This window comes from Fukomys damarensis, unplaced genomic scaffold (genome assembly GCF_012274545.1).
Source record: "Fukomys damarensis isolate Sample0158 unplaced genomic scaffold, DMR_v1.0_HiC HiC_scaffold_2, whole genome shotgun sequence".
Classification (NCBI taxonomy): Eukaryota; Metazoa; Chordata; class Mammalia; order Rodentia; family Bathyergidae; genus Fukomys; species Fukomys damarensis.
Window position 1 is genome coordinate 45,530,476 of NW_022900914.1, and position 15,564 is coordinate 45,546,039.

Below are 15,564 nucleotides of genomic sequence, written 5' to 3' on the forward strand. Positions count from 1 at the left end.
CACACACACACACACACACACACACACACACACACAAGCTAGTTCAGTAGAACTGACCACAGAATCCTAGAAGCTGCCATCGAAACCGAGAGACCTGTGGGATCTAATTCAAAAAACACCTGAGGGACCAGGTAAGTTTCTTAGTAGGAGAGTGTGTGTGTGTGTTTAGTGTGCAGGAAGTCCTGTGTTCCATCTCCAGACACACACACACACAAACACACACACAGTCAAAGACATTAGTGATAGACATGAACAGTTTGGAGCAGTGGGCAGGACAAGAGCTGCTAAGCCACTGGCTGGGCTTCCTGGCTTAAAGGGAAGTGGGATGCATTACTAGTATCAAATAACTCTGGATTTTCTTAAGAAAAGCCCATACTATTACTAACATGGAACTGCTGTAAAGAGAGCTACATATGGAACTCTGGATTAGCAAATATGAATTAGGCATAATAGTGTACATTATGTAATTCTCCACAGTGTTTACAAAGGGGAAGAACTTCAGCCTAGAAATGTCTCTGAAGCATGTAGTGAGTGAGTGCTTTTGGCCTCCATGCATGTGTATGTGCTGGGCCCTTCACTTGGTGTTCCTTTCCCTCTAAGGTCTCATCCCAGTGAACTCTTGCCCACTTTTTAAGACTTGATTCAATGTTACTCCATCCTCTTTATTCCCATAACACTTAGTATATATCTCTTATGACAATGTCATATTGTATCAGAATTATTTATTATCTGTTTTCCACTAGACCGTGAGTTGCTGAGGGAAAGAGCCCATTCCTCCCATCTCAGTGCTTGGCATAAAAAAACACTAAGTGAGCTCAGAGACCAGCTAATCCTGCCCCTTTGAGTACATGAAACAGAGGCCAAAGAGTTCCCATAAGTTCAATAATTCAACACGTTTATGCTGAGAACTTACTGCATGCCGACTTCTACGTAAGTCTAAATGTCATTCCGGTATTTTAGATGTGATTCAGAGTGTGATTAATTTTCATTTGTCCAGAGGTCATAAGACAAATACCAGCAATTTATGAATCTTCAAATATTAAATTACGTTCATAATTAGTTTATATCAATTTGTTTTATTTTACTCTAAGTCTGCAGAATGATGGCAGGGGGTGTGGAGCGGGGTGAGGACAGAGAAAGTGCTGACTGCCCAATTTAATCCAGGAAGCACTTAATTACATTTAGTTGAATAGTTTTTTCCCCTGGACTTCAACATAGCTCATAATGATTAGCTAAATCTCCAAGAAAAACATATAAGCAGTATTTCCCAACTTCTCTTGACCAGAGAGAGTTGCCGCCTACCTTTGTCACTTCTGTTAATCTATTCCAGGGGTGGAGATTTGAAAAACACTAACAGAGGCAGTGATGGGCGCAGTTCCTTTCTGCAAAGTGCTCATTCAGGTGTCCTGAGGGCTCCAGGGGAAGCGCTAAATTCAGTGAGAAAGAAGGTGGCTGGAAGGGGAGGAGGAAGATTTGGAGAAGTAGGACGGGAAGAAAAGAGAGGGAATAGGTTACTGTCTCTGGGTAGTGTGTCCAGCCCTGGCTCATGGAGCAGCCCTGGACATCTACCATAGTGATGTGACCCGATAAGCTTGTAGGCTTTTCCTGTTGTGTGACCTTTAGTGATCTATTTCATGATCCACTTGTGTGGTACGTGAGTGTGGACTGCACAGGGGACAATGGAGCGCGGTGTAGGGCAAAATCAGTGCAGTGCTAACTCCACCTCCTGTGCCCTCCATGCAGGCAGTCACATGGAAACCCGCGTGTATCGGGCATTACATGTGCTTGTGCAAGCTGGCAAGTAAAACTCGGCAGTTGCTGATAACTATTTCAACCTACCTACACTTGTGTGTGCCTGTCAAGAAGGCAATGTTGTTCAACAGACTTGTAAGTTTTCTTTTTTATTGCACTTGGACTTGTATTATTTTGTACAATAATTTTAAAACTTACAATATTAAACAATGAAGGAAGTTTTGTTACACACACATATATATTATATATTTTATATTTTATATTTTATATGTAACCTAGGACAGTTCTTCATCCAGAATGACCCAGGTAAGCCAGATGGTCAGGGTGGGAGAGGGACTGCATGTAGATGTCTGAGGAACAATTTTCATGCTAAGTGCTGTGAGACCCTTGGAGCACACACAGATGGACTCCAGACCAAGAGACGATGTGCATCGCTGGGTGGGGGTCACTTCCATTCAGCAACAGTGTGGCCTCAGCCCCCAGGGAACTCCAGAGGACACAGCACCCTGCCTGCAGCTCCCCTAGGGCCGCCGCACATCCTGGCCACAGTGTTTGTGGGACTACAGTGCTTGTGAAGACAAGACAGGAAGGAAATGAGGCAGGCACAGAGGAAGTGCCTGAGTGGTTTCATCTGGAAAACCTGCCCCCTGGAGGCTCATGGACATAATTGGGGTTGGATTTAACGAGGGGTAGCAGCAATAGGAAGCAAGATTTGCAGGGTCCAGTGCAAGGCCCCTTCTTTTAAAATTAAGAATTCCATGATAGCAGTAACAGCCCAATAAACCAAGAAGGCCTTTCTGAGTGCAGAGCCCATAAAAGCTGGTCCCACCAAAGTTACTTTTCATCCTACAACCCCATTTGAATCTCCTGGCTAATGTGGCCTGAAGAAACCAGCTATACATATCTTTTTGTTATTGTTTTTTGCTTGGGTTTTTTGTTTCTTTGGTACGAGGGATCGAACTTGGGACGTTGTGCTTGTGAAGCAGGAACAGCACCACAGAGCTAAATCCTTGGCTACACATATCTTATATAAAGTAGGACTTCTTCCTCCAAGATGCCTGTTTGTCATGGAAACCCCCTCTATCAGTTGCCGGCGTCTGACTGCTTGTGTCCTACCCAGCATTCATAAGTTGAAACCTAATATTCAATGAAATAGTCGTAAGGGGTAAGGCCTTTACCAGGTGTTCAGGTCATAAAATGAATTGGATCAGTGCCCTTATGAAAGGCACTCGAGGGAATGTGTTTATCCCTTTGCCATAAAGAAACAGGAGAAAGTCGGCAGACACTAAATTTGCTAGTGCCTTGATCTTGGACCAGAACTATGGACAATAAATTTCTATTGTTTATAAATTACACCTTTGACACAGCAGTTTGAATGGACTAAATAAGCCACCAGTCATTCTGGGTAAGCTTGACTTTCTTATAAGAAAAATCTAAGCACATATTAAATTTCAGGGACGCATTTCACACAAAACTCCAGGCATACCCCAGCTATTTCCATATATAGTTCCCACACCACAACAACATCCCTTCTTTCATGTTGAGAATAAAGACAGATTTGCAGCTGAACTGCAGAAAAGTATAACCTTTAACTCTGTCCTGGGGTTAAAACCAGTATTTATGTGATGCTGAGGCAGCATTCAGCACCCATGCTGATTTCGCTCAAAAATGAAAAACAAATTCAGGCAAGCAATGGTATTTGCTATTTTTGGAGGTGAGGGAGAAAAGAAAGTTGTGGAAAGTGTTGTAATAAACAACACAGAATGGCAGACCGTGAGTGTGAAATAAAATAACTCCCACATCCTCTTCTTGGCTGCTCCTGGATGGAAGCAGAGAAGGGAAGGAAAAGCCGTAGTGGGGAGAGCTGGTTTCTCCTGGCAGGAGGCCACGAACCTTTGGGGACCTTTAAGATCCAAGCTATAAAGCCAGGAGTTGGCAGCGCATGCCTACAATCCTAGCACTTGGGAGGCTGAGGCAGGAGGATCGCTGTGAGTTCAAGACCAGACCAGCCTGGGCTACATAGTGAGTCCCAGGTCAGTCTCAACTACATAGTGAAAACCTGTCTCAAAAAAAACAAATATCCAAGCTATAGGGGGCGGGCACTAAGATATAAACTGTGAGTGAAGAGGAGCACTGGCAGTGGGGTCGAGGTTGGGTCTAGAGTTTATCTTCATATCCTACAGGAAGACACTGGGACTGAGGTCAACCAGCAAGGTTGCAGAGCTGGGACTAAATGTTGGTCTGGCTCCGGAGTCCAGGGCTCTCTTCTCTATTTTGCCCACTCTGGGAAAAGAACCAAAGGACCAAAGTCAAGGTAAACCATATGTGACAAATTAGAGGACACGCGTGTGGTAACAAACTGGCTAATCTTGCAGTGGACTTGATGGTCCGCAAAACCGAGGGGCTGAGTGACGAGGGTGGAAGGCTGAGACGCTGGCAGTGAAGTACCTGAGACTGTAGCTTAGGGGCTCTCATAGCAACAGCACCTGTCACCCCTGAGACAAGCATATTTTCAAATATGCATTGAACATTCAGTGTGTGCTGTGCATGTACCAGGTACAAGGAACATGACAAAAACCTTGAGGACAGTGACTGGGGAATTTACTATCTTCAGCAGGGAGGCAGCAGTTCCAAGACATCCCGGTGGAGTGTTTAACAGCCAGAGGAGCAGTGGTGGCCAAGATTAGGCAGAGAAGAGAGCACCCCGGGGTGGCGGCCGGGGTAACAGAATGGAGGGACAGAGGCAAAAACTGAGAAAAGCTATAAAAGGCAAAATAATGTGCAAATCATTAATTTGAAATTTGACCTATAAAAAAGGGTAGTGAGGGGCCTGGGATTTAGCTCAGTGGTGCTGCTGCCTGCCTGGTGCAAGGTCCTGAATTCTATCCCCGGTACCTAAACAAATAAATAAAGGTAGTAAGATCCCCCAACCAAATGGAAATACATCTTGAAAACCATATGCCAAGACTCGCAGCCTCTGAGTACAAAATGTCACATTTCCTTTAAACTTTAAAAAATTAAAAATAAATATATTCAAACCAAGAAAAATACCCAAGCACTACAAAATGGTGTAAAAGATGTCCTGCTATTACCACCATCAGCACTGGGGACAGGGATTTAACTCAGTGGTTCCTCTGCCTGCCTTGCAAGCACAAGGTCCTGAGTTCAATCCCTGGTACCACACACACACAAAAAAAAATCATCACTCTACTTTTCTTCCCACTGTTAACAGTTATTTATAACTCTAGAAAAGCACATTATGGTTATACAAAAATATTAATAATTATCACATATACACACATAACACACACACCTTCCATGTGAGTCATGCAATAATGCTGTGGCCCTCTGGGGCTTTAATGACATAGGAAGACATCTATCTCAGTGCTCAATCTTCCCTTTCAAAACTCCTGCAGAGGACAGACAGTGTCGTATAATCTCCCCATGCTTTTCAGACTAACTCACTATTGTTGAGCATCTAAGTTGTCTGAAGTCTTTGCTGTTACAGACAGTGGGAATGAACATACTTGGCATATTTTATCCAAATGGGTTAAGGAGTACCTATTTATTTTTCTTTTTTGGGGGGGTAGTGAATTACACTTTAAGTTTACTATTTGAACCATTTGAAAATGTACCTTTCAGTGGCATTAAATTCATTTATGCTGTAGTGCAACCATCACCACCAGCCATCTCCAGGCCCTTTTCATCATCCCACACTGAAGTTCGGTCCCCACTAGACTGTCCCCACCCTGCTTCCTCCCTCTGAACCACCATTCCCCTACCTCATGGGTTTTGACTACTCGGAGTACGTTGCCTCATATAATGGGGCACACAGTGTCTATCTTTTAATGACTGGCTTATATCGCTCAGCGCAAGGTCCTTAAGAGTCACCCGTGTTGCATCATGGGTCAGAATTTCCTTTCTCGAAAGGCAGACTTTAAATATAGAGTGGTAAGCATTTTTAATATGTTGACAAACATTCTGAAATCGTCCTTCTATAAAGCAGTCCCAAACCTGCACTCTTACTGTGCAGCCCAATAATGCTTACAGTCAGACCTTTCCATGTTTGCCAATTTACTCCTAGGGAAATGGTATCTTATTCACTGTTCTTTGCATGTGGGAGTAAGGCTGGCCATCTTTCCCCAAGTTTATTAGCTACTTTGTTTCATTTTTATTATTCTGCCTGCTGATACCTTCACCCACTTTTTTCTTTCTCATTGTCTCTTTCTTAGTGATTTGTGAGAAATTATCAACCCAGTCTTCTTTGTGTGGTTCTGGGGATCAAAGCCAGGGCCTCATACATCCTCGTGCCCAGAATTAGCCTTTGATATTACCTTTACTGTAATAAACTGTACTGTTGCAAATATTTGTTCCTATTTTATCTTTTGACTTTATATATAGATTTTTTTCTAGATATTCATTTTTTATTATGGAAAATCAAACATATAAAATATATTCAAATCTATAAATAAAATATATAAAAAGGAGAAAGAAGAGTACCCTACATACTCATTAACAAGCTTTATTCCTACCCTACAACCATATTATATGACGCAGATCTCAGACATTCTAATTTCATCTACAAGTATTTCAGTGTGTACACCTAAAGACAAAAATTTTAAAAGTGATTATAACACTATTAACATATATAGGATCTAAAAATACAGTGACTGTTCAAATTTTAAAACTTTATTATAATAAAAGGCATATTGGCATTAATACCTTGCAAAATACCCGTCTTTGCTCAAACACACCTATCCCATCATTCCTGCTACTTTGGGGGGCATTTTCTGAAGCATTTTGGGAAGTCTGTTTTCAAGAGTGCCTTTAGTTGTGCTGTCCTGGCTGCCACATGTCCAGAGACAAAATGTACAACCTTTCATGGTTGTTTTGACTTTGGAGAGGAGCCAGAAGTCTCTCAGTGCCAGATCCAATGGATAAGGACACACTGTGATATTTGGTTTGGTTTGGTGGAGGTGGTAGATTTTTACTTTTTTAAGTTTTATTTTATGAGTACATGTTTGCAGTACCTAATGGCTACCTTCTGCATGGGGGGGGCGTTGTTATACGTGCAACTCAATTCTTTTTCATCTCTTTCCCTTCTCTCTATCTCTTGGTCCCCTTCCCCTTTGCAAAAGATCTATCTCCTATTTCTTATTATTTAGTTTTTCATATAAGAGAAACCAAAAGCAATCTTGCACATCTGATTTACTTCACTTAACATTATGGTCTCAAGACATCCATTTTCTTTTTTCTGTTTTCTTTCTTTTTGTTGTTGTTGTTGTTTGTTTTTTGTTTTTTGAGACAGGGTCTCACTCTGTAATTGAGACTGACCTGGAACTCACTATGTAGCCCAGGCTGGTCTCGAACTCACGGAGATCCTCCTGCTCAGCCTCCCGAGTGCTGGGATTACAGGCATGCGCCACCACACCCTGCCAAGTTTATCCTTCTTTATGGCAGAGTGTATAAATATTACATTTTCTTTACCCATCCGTTGATGGACGTAGGCTGCCTCAGAGATGTAACATAACTTGTGCTGCTATAAACATGGGTAAGTATATATCACTGTAAGATGATGTTTTTAACTCTGGAGAAGATACCTAGAAAGGGAATATCTGGGTTGAATGGAATTTCTAGTTTTAGTTTTTTGTTTGCTTTTCCAGTACTGGAGGTTGAACTCAGGACCTTGCACTTGTGGATCAGACGTGGCACCACTGAGCTAAATCCTCAGCCTATCTAGTTTTAGTTTTTTGAACATCTCCATACTGATCTCCATAATGGTTGCACTACCTTACATTCTCACCGGTATAGAAGGGTAACTTTCTCCCTGTAGCCCCTCCAGCATTAGTTATCATTTGATTTCTTGATAGTCATTCTTTCTAAGATAGAATCTCAGTATTGTTTTAATCTGCATTTTTCTAATGGCCAGAGATATTGAACACTTTCTATTAGATACTCATACTTCTTCTGAGAAGCATCTATTCTTTTCAGTTGCCCTTTCTTTTTTTTCTTTTTCTTTTTTAGACAGGGTCTCACTATGTAGTTCAGCAGACTGGTTTTGAACTCACAGTGACCCTCCTGCCTCAGCCTCCCCAGTGGTGGGATTATAGGTGTGTGCCACCATGCCCATCACCAGTTGCCCATTTTTTGATTGAGTCTTTTATTTTAGGAGATCTAGTATTTCTTGAGTTCTTATGAACCTGCCATTTCATTGGATGGCACACAGTAGTATTCAGCATATATTTTTTTATCACATTTTGTAAAAATACAAGAAAAAGGGCATCCAGAGCTGCTACAGAAAGAGGCAAGAACAATGGGGTAAGTGTGTTTGAAGCAAGGGGTAATATTCTGTAGGGGGTTAATGGCAATGTGTCTTTTATTGCAATACAGTTTAAATTTTTTTTTAATTCACTGTATATTTTTGGTTTTTTTGTTTGTTTGTTTGTTTGGGTTTTTTTGTAGTGCCTGGAACTGAACTCAGGCCCTTGTACTTGCCAGGCAGTTGTGGAGCCACTGAGCTACAACCCCAGCCCTTCATTGTATATTTTGATCACAATTCATATGTGATATTTTAAATATAAAACTGCTAATATCTATGAAAATTTATCAATCATTATCTATTGCTTCTGTGTCATGCCTAGGAATGTCTTCATTACAAGATTATACATTAATTTGCCCTTGTTCTAGTAACTTTTTTACTCAAAAACCATTGCTTAAGCTTAAAATTACTATCCAGGGCATCAAAGTGCTTAAGTCCTGGGAAGAGGCAGTGCAATGGGGTAGTCGGAGCCCAGGAGTCTCGACTGATTCCTCTGCCCCTTTTCCCCTAAGAGACCTCTTCCCAAAAGCCCCTTCTCAGACCTGGCTGGGCCTCCCCCTGTAGGCAGTCTCCCCTGGCTTCCCAGCGGGGATCAGAGGCTGCTTTGGAGCCCCTCACTTAGGGTGTTCTTTTTAAAAATAAGAGTGGTACTGAAATATAATTCATATGTCATAAAATTTGACTCTCTTAAAGCATGAAATGCAGTGGTTTTTAGTTTATTAACATGTCTGTCATCATCACCAATATGTAACTTTAGAACTTCCTCATCACCCTGAGATGAAATCGCAGACCTCATTCCCCAGTCTCTGTCCATTTGTGTGGATTTCCAGGACGTTTCATAGAAAAGAAATCATATGATATATGGCCTTTTGTGTTTGGACTTTTTAATTGCAAGCACTTTTATAGCTTCATTTTACCATTTTACGAATTTCTTCTGGAATTTATTTGATAAAAGAACTGGAGTTATGACAGCTTGATTTTTTCCTCAAATGGTCTGACCATTGTCTCAACAACGTTTTTTAATAATTCCTGGTATGGATTATCAAATACTAAATTATTATGTGTATTTTGATCCATTTCTTTTTTATTTTTATTATTATTTATTTATTTTTAAAATTAATTTTATTGGTACATTTTAGGTATACAGTATGACATTCATTATTGGAAATTTGCACCTTTACATAATCTATCTTGGTTCTTATTTTTTTCACCATTCCCCTGCCCTCTCTTTAACCTCTCCATCCCTCCCTAAATTTACAAAGACTTTGTTTTCATTTTCTCATATTTTTTCCCTTTTTGTTTTTCATACCAAGGATTGAACTTGAATCCTTGAGCTTGCAAGGGAGGCAGCAGAACCACTTAGCTAAATCCCTGGCCTATCATTTTCTCATATTAATTCCATTCCTTTCTTTCCTTTCCCCTACCCCTCCTACTTCCCCTTCCCTTTGTCCTTTTTCTTTCTATTTCACATTATCTATTATGCCTTTTAGCCCTTATTTACACTTTCAATTTTTCACACCAGAGAAACTATTAAGTATTTAAACATGTGTGTCCTATTTGTTTCACTTAAGAGAGTGGCCTCAATGTGCATCCATTTAGCCACTTATAAATGTCTCTAGTTTCTCATTTTTTATGGCTAAGTAGTACTCCATTTCATTTTTTAAAAACCACCTTTTCTTTATCTAGTCTCCAGTTGATGGGCAACTGGGCTGCTTCCAAATTTTCCTGTGCTACTATGAACATGGGTGTACATATATCACTGTGGTATGATTCTTTTAATTCTTTGGGGAAAATACCCAGCAGGGAAATAGCTGGGTCAAATGGGACCTCTAATCCTAGTTACTTGGGGTATCTCCATATTGATTTTCACAATGGTTGCACCAATCTGCAGTCCTACCAGCGGTGGAGCAGAGTTCCTCTTTCCCCATAACCCTGCCAGCATGTTATTGGTTGATTACTTTTTATTGGTTGATTTGTTGATAGCAGCCATTCTTTCTGGGGTGAGGTGGAATCTCAGAGTTCTTTTCATTTGCATCTCTTGAATGACCAGTGATGTTGAACATTTTTTCATATGTTTATTTTCTATTTCTACTTCTTGGTCTGAGAAATGTCTGTTCATTTCAGGTGACCATTTTTAGATGGGGTCTTTAAATTTGGGAGATCTGATTTTTTAAAGTTCTTTATATATGCTAGATAGTAGACCTTTCTCTGAGGAACAGCTGGTGAAATTTTTTTCCATATTGTGGGTTGTCTATTCATACTGTTGGTGGTTTCTCTTGCTGTGCAGAAGCTTTTTAATAAGGAGAGATCCCACTGGGAATTTAGCTCAGTGGCACCATACCTGCCTCACAAGCACAAGATCCTGAGTTCGATCCCTGGTACTGCCCCCCCCCAAAGAAGAGATCCTGCTTGTTGATTGTTTAGCTAGCTCAAGGGCAAATGCGGTTTTGTTCATAAAATCTTTTACTAAACCAATGTCTTCAAGAGTTCTACTTAACCTCTCTTCCAGCCAGTTTAGTGTTTTTATTTTAATATTTAGATCTTTGGTCCACTTTGATTTAAGTTTAGTGCCTGGTGAGAGGTCTAGTTTTAATATTTGGCAAGTTGTGACCCACTTTTTCCAGCACAGTTTATTAAAGAGGCTATCTTTCCTCCAGGGAGGATGTTTAACTCCCTTGTTGAAGATGACGTGGCTGAGTATGTCTGGAGTTCTAATCTGTTCCACTGGTTCTCAGGTCTGTTTCTTTGCCAGTATCAGGCTGTTTTTATCACAGTAGTATTATAGTATAGTTTCAAGTTGGGGGTTGTGATTACCCCTTGCCTTTTTTATTGCCTAGAATTGATTTTGCAATTCTAGGTCTCTTCTTGATCAAAATGAATTTTTGGATAGTTTTCTCAAGGTCTGTGAAGTACGCTGCTCAAATTTCTACTGGGATTTCATTGAATCTATGTAGCAGTTTTGGAAGTATGGCCAATTTTACTATGTTGATTCTTCCTACCCAGAAGCAAGGTATGTCTTTCCATTTTCTGATATCATCTTCAATCTCTCTCTCTCTCTCTCTCTCTCTCTCTCTCTCTCTCTCTCCTTTGTACCAGGGATCAAACTCAGAAACTTGCACTTGTGAGACATGGGGCAGAACCACTGAGCTAAATCCCTGGCCCTTCAGTCTCTTTTTTCAGAGTGCTATAGTTTTCAGAGAAGAGGTCTTTGATTTCTTTTGTTAGGTTGATTCCTAGGTATTTCAATTTTTTTTTTTTGTTTTTTGGATGCTGCTGTGAAAGGAATTGTTTGCCCCATTTCTCTCTAAGTAAATCTGTTTTTTGTGTACAGGAAAGCTATTGGTTTTTGTGTGTTGACCTTGTCTCAAGCTACTTTACTGAATTTGGTCACTAAGTCTAGAAGACTTTTGCTGGAGTTCTTGGGCTCTTTTGTGTAAAGTATCATGTTGTCTGCAAATAATGACAATTTGACTTCTTCATTTCCTATCTTTATTCTTTTATTTCTTTCTCTTGTCTAATTGCTGTGGCAAATGTTTCCAAAACTGTATTGAACAGGAGTGGTGATAGTAGACATCCTTGTCTTGTTCTTGATTTTTAAAATATAAATTAATGTATTGTGTTGTTCTTTGCATAAAAATGTCATAGAAGGATTGAGTAGAAATATATGGAATCATCATTCATTTATTCATTAATATGCTGTCAAATTCAGTTTTCTATACACTATGATGCTTATTCCATTTTGTACTATTAGATACACATATTTTTAAAAAATATTTAACTTATTTTTATGAGGAAATTAAATATTTTCTGAAAAGAAATCATTTTGTTACTGTTCTCTACCAACAAACCTGAAGCAACTTTCATCCAAATCAACTAATTCATTTAAATATCTTTGCTCAATGTCTTGTTCCTGATTTTAGTGTGAAGGATTTCAGTTTTTGACCACTTAGTATGAACCCATTGTTGGTTTTTCATAGACTGCTTTTATCAGATTGAGGTAGAGACCATCTATTCCAATTATCTGTAGGGTTTTTATCATGAATGTATGTTGGCTTTTGTTGAATGCTTTTTCTGCATCTATTGAGATGATCATATTGTTTTTGTCCTTGGCTCTATTAATATAGTGTATTACATTTATTGATTTGCATATGGTGAACCATCGCTGCATTCCTGGGATGAATCCCATTTGGTCAGGATGTATGATCTTCCATATTCTATTTGCCAGTATCTTATTAAGGATTTTTGCATCTATGTTTATTAGTGACATTGGACTATAGTTCTCTTTTTCAGTTGGGTCTTTCTCTGCTTTGGAGATCAAGTGATGTTTGCTTCCAGGGATGACTGTGGGAGTATTGTTTCCCTTTCAATTTGGTTGAAGATTTAAACAGTAGTGGCAGTAGTTCCTCTCTAAATTCTTATAGAACTCATCAGTGAAGCCATCAGAGCCCAGGCTTTTCTTATTTGGTAAGTTTTTAATTACATTTTCAATTTCACTGATGATACTGCATTGTATAGAATTTTTAGGCTATCTTCATTCAACTTTGGTAATTCATACATATCTAGGAATCTATCCATTTCTTTGGTACTTTTCATCGAATTGGCCTATAGATTGTTTGTTTGTTTGTTTGGTACCTGGGATTGAACTTGGGTCCTTGCAATTGCAAGGCAGGCGGTGGAACCACTGAGCTAAATCCTGGGCCCAAGTAGGTATTTGGATTTCTGCTGGGTCCATTGTAATTTCACCCTTTTCATTCCTAATTGCATGGATTTGGGTCTTTCCTTTTTTTCTTTTTTCTTTTTTTTTGATAAGGTTGGATAAGGGTTTGTCAATTTTGTTTATTCTTTTGAAGAACCAACTCTTGGCTTCATTGATTTTTTTGTATTGTTCTCTTAGTCTCCATTGCATTGGTTTCTGCTCTTATCTTTATAATTTCCTTCTTGTGTGAGCTTCAAGTTTGTCCTGCTCTTCTTTTTCTAGAAGCTTGAAGTTCCACATCAGGTTATTTAATTGAGCTTGCTCTGTTTCCCTAATATGAGTATTCACTGCAATGAATTTCCCTCATAAGACTGCTTTCGTTGTATCCTATAGATTCTGATGTGTTGCATTGTCATTGTCAGTTAATTATAGAAACTGTCTGATTTCTCCTTTAATTTCCTCTGTGACCCATTGGTTATTCAAAAGTGTGTCATTCAATTTCCATGTGTTTATGAAATTCTTGCAGTTTCTTTTGCTATTGATCTCCAATTTCATTGCACTATGGTCTGATAATATACAGGGGATAACTTCAATTCCTTTGCATTACTTAAACATGTTCTACAAGTGAGTATGTGGTCTATTTTGGAAAAGGACCCACGTGCAGCTGAAAAGAATGTGTATTCTGATTTTGTGGGGTGGAACACTATAAATGTATGTTAAGTTCATTTGTTCAAGAGTTTGATTGAGTTCTAATATTTCATTGTTTATTTTTTGTGTAGTTGATCTATTTATTTGTAACAATGGGGTATTGGGATTTCATACTACTATTGTAGCAGTGCCTGTTTGATTTGTCATGTCCATTAGTATTTGTTTTATATAGTCAGGTGCACTAGTGTTTGGTGCATATATATTTATTATCGTCATCTCTACCTCTTGGATTGTTCCCTTTAAGAGGATGTAGTGTCCTTCTTTGTCCCTCATAATCAGGATTGGTTTGAAATCCACTTGATCTGCAAAGAGGATGGCTACTCCTGCTTTTTTTCAGTTTCCTGTCACATGGAATATTGTTTTCCACCCTCTAACTTTCGATCTATGTGTTTCTTTTTAAATTAAGTGTGTTTCTTGTATGCAGCATATTATTGGATCTTAGTTCTTAATCCATTCTGATGGTCTATTTCTTTTGATTGGTGAATTGAGACCATTAACATTGATGGTTGTAACTGATATATATTGACTTATCCTTATCATGGCCTTTTTTGTTGTTGGATTCTCCCCCTTTGTGTTTAATTTCTTGTTGTGCCTGATGGATTCATTCTGCTGGGCTTCCTGGGGTTGTGATCCTAATTGTCTTTTCCTAGGATATTGTTTATAATTTTTTGGAGTGCTGGTTTGGTATTCATGAAGTTCCTAAAGTCATGAAAATATCTTCTTTCTCCATCAGTCTTGAAAGATAGTTTTGCAGGGTATGTCAGTCTGAGTTGGAGGCTGTTTTTCTTTAGGGCTCTTCTTGCCTTAAGGGTTTATGTTGAGAAGTCTGCTGTGAGTCTGTTCAGCTTACCTTTGTATGTAATTTGTTTATTTTTTCTAACTGCTTGTGGAATTTTGTTCTTTTGTTGGATTTCTGGACTCTTAACTATTATATTCCTAGGTGTAGGATTTTTGTTTTGTTTTTTTAACCACTGCTTTTTTGTGTCCTATATGCCTCATTATCTGTACATCAAATGCTTTTCCCCTACCCGGGAAGTTTTCTATCATTACTTCGGTGAACAGGTTTTTTTTTTTTAATGTCATCTGCACTCTCTCCTGTTCCTTCATTGACTCTGACCAGTCTGTTATTCTTCTTTGCATCGTCTAGCAGCTGCTGGATTAATTTCTTGTGGCCCCTTACTATTTTAAAGAAATTTTTCTTTTCCTGGTCACTAATTGCAATCCTGTCATATATCTGTCCTCACATTGGCTCATTGTGCTGCATAAACTTTCTAATGGAGTTTTTAATCTCCTGGATATCTGTTTGTATCAGTGTTATGGATTCCATATTTTTCCTATGTTGGGATTCCATCGTGTTCCTCACCTTCTCTATTATTTTTTAAAATCTGTGTTTGCTCAAGATTTATTAATCATGTCTTGCACTATGGGCACAATCTGATAAATTATTTCTGATTTCATTTTTTCCAGATCCTCTTTTGTTGAGAGTTCAGGGAGTCCAGGTGGTTTAGTATCAGATTGTTTCATCTCATTTCCCTTTGGGGTTGTCTTTAGGTGACCTGAAAGTCTGGTTTTGAGACTTTTTTATGTCTTCTCATTTCAACAGAAGCAGCCTGCTATGCCTTTGTTGAGGCAACTTTTTATTTTTTCCTCATTGGGTTTATTGGTACATTTTAGGTATACAGTATAGTTACATTTATTATTGGTATCTTGTGCCTTTACATATCTGGTCTTGGTTCTCGTTTTTTCCCCTTGTCCCTGCCTTCCCTTCACCCCTCCTCCCCTGCCCTTTACAAACACTTCATTTCCATTTTTTCATATTTTTTCTTTTCCCTTATTAGCTTTCTCCTACCCTTCCCACTTTCCCTAACTCTTAGGCTCTTTCTTCCTATTTCACATTGCCCATTATATGATTACAATCTTATGTACTATTATACTTTATTCACACCAGAGAAACTATTCAGTATTTACACATGTGTGACTTATTTATTTCACTTAGAAATATATCCTCAATATGTATCCATTTTTCTATGACTGAATCTAATTTATCATTCTTTATGGCTGAGTAGTATTCCATTTTATAGAAAAAAAA

At 38.9% G+C, this 15,564-nt stretch overlaps 1 protein-coding gene across 1 annotated transcript in view; it reads left to right on the forward strand.

Moving 5' to 3' along the window:
• Positions 1-1,835: 1,835 nt before the first annotated feature.
• Anxa4 (annexin A4) overlaps positions 1,836-15,564 on the forward strand; it is a 129,654-nt gene continuing 115,925 nt past the window's right edge. Inside the window, exon 1 of the mRNA XM_010609671.3 lies at positions 1,836-1,887. The gene's annotated coding sequence lies outside the window, so the exon portion shown is untranslated. The remainder of the gene's footprint in view (positions 1,888-15,564) is intronic.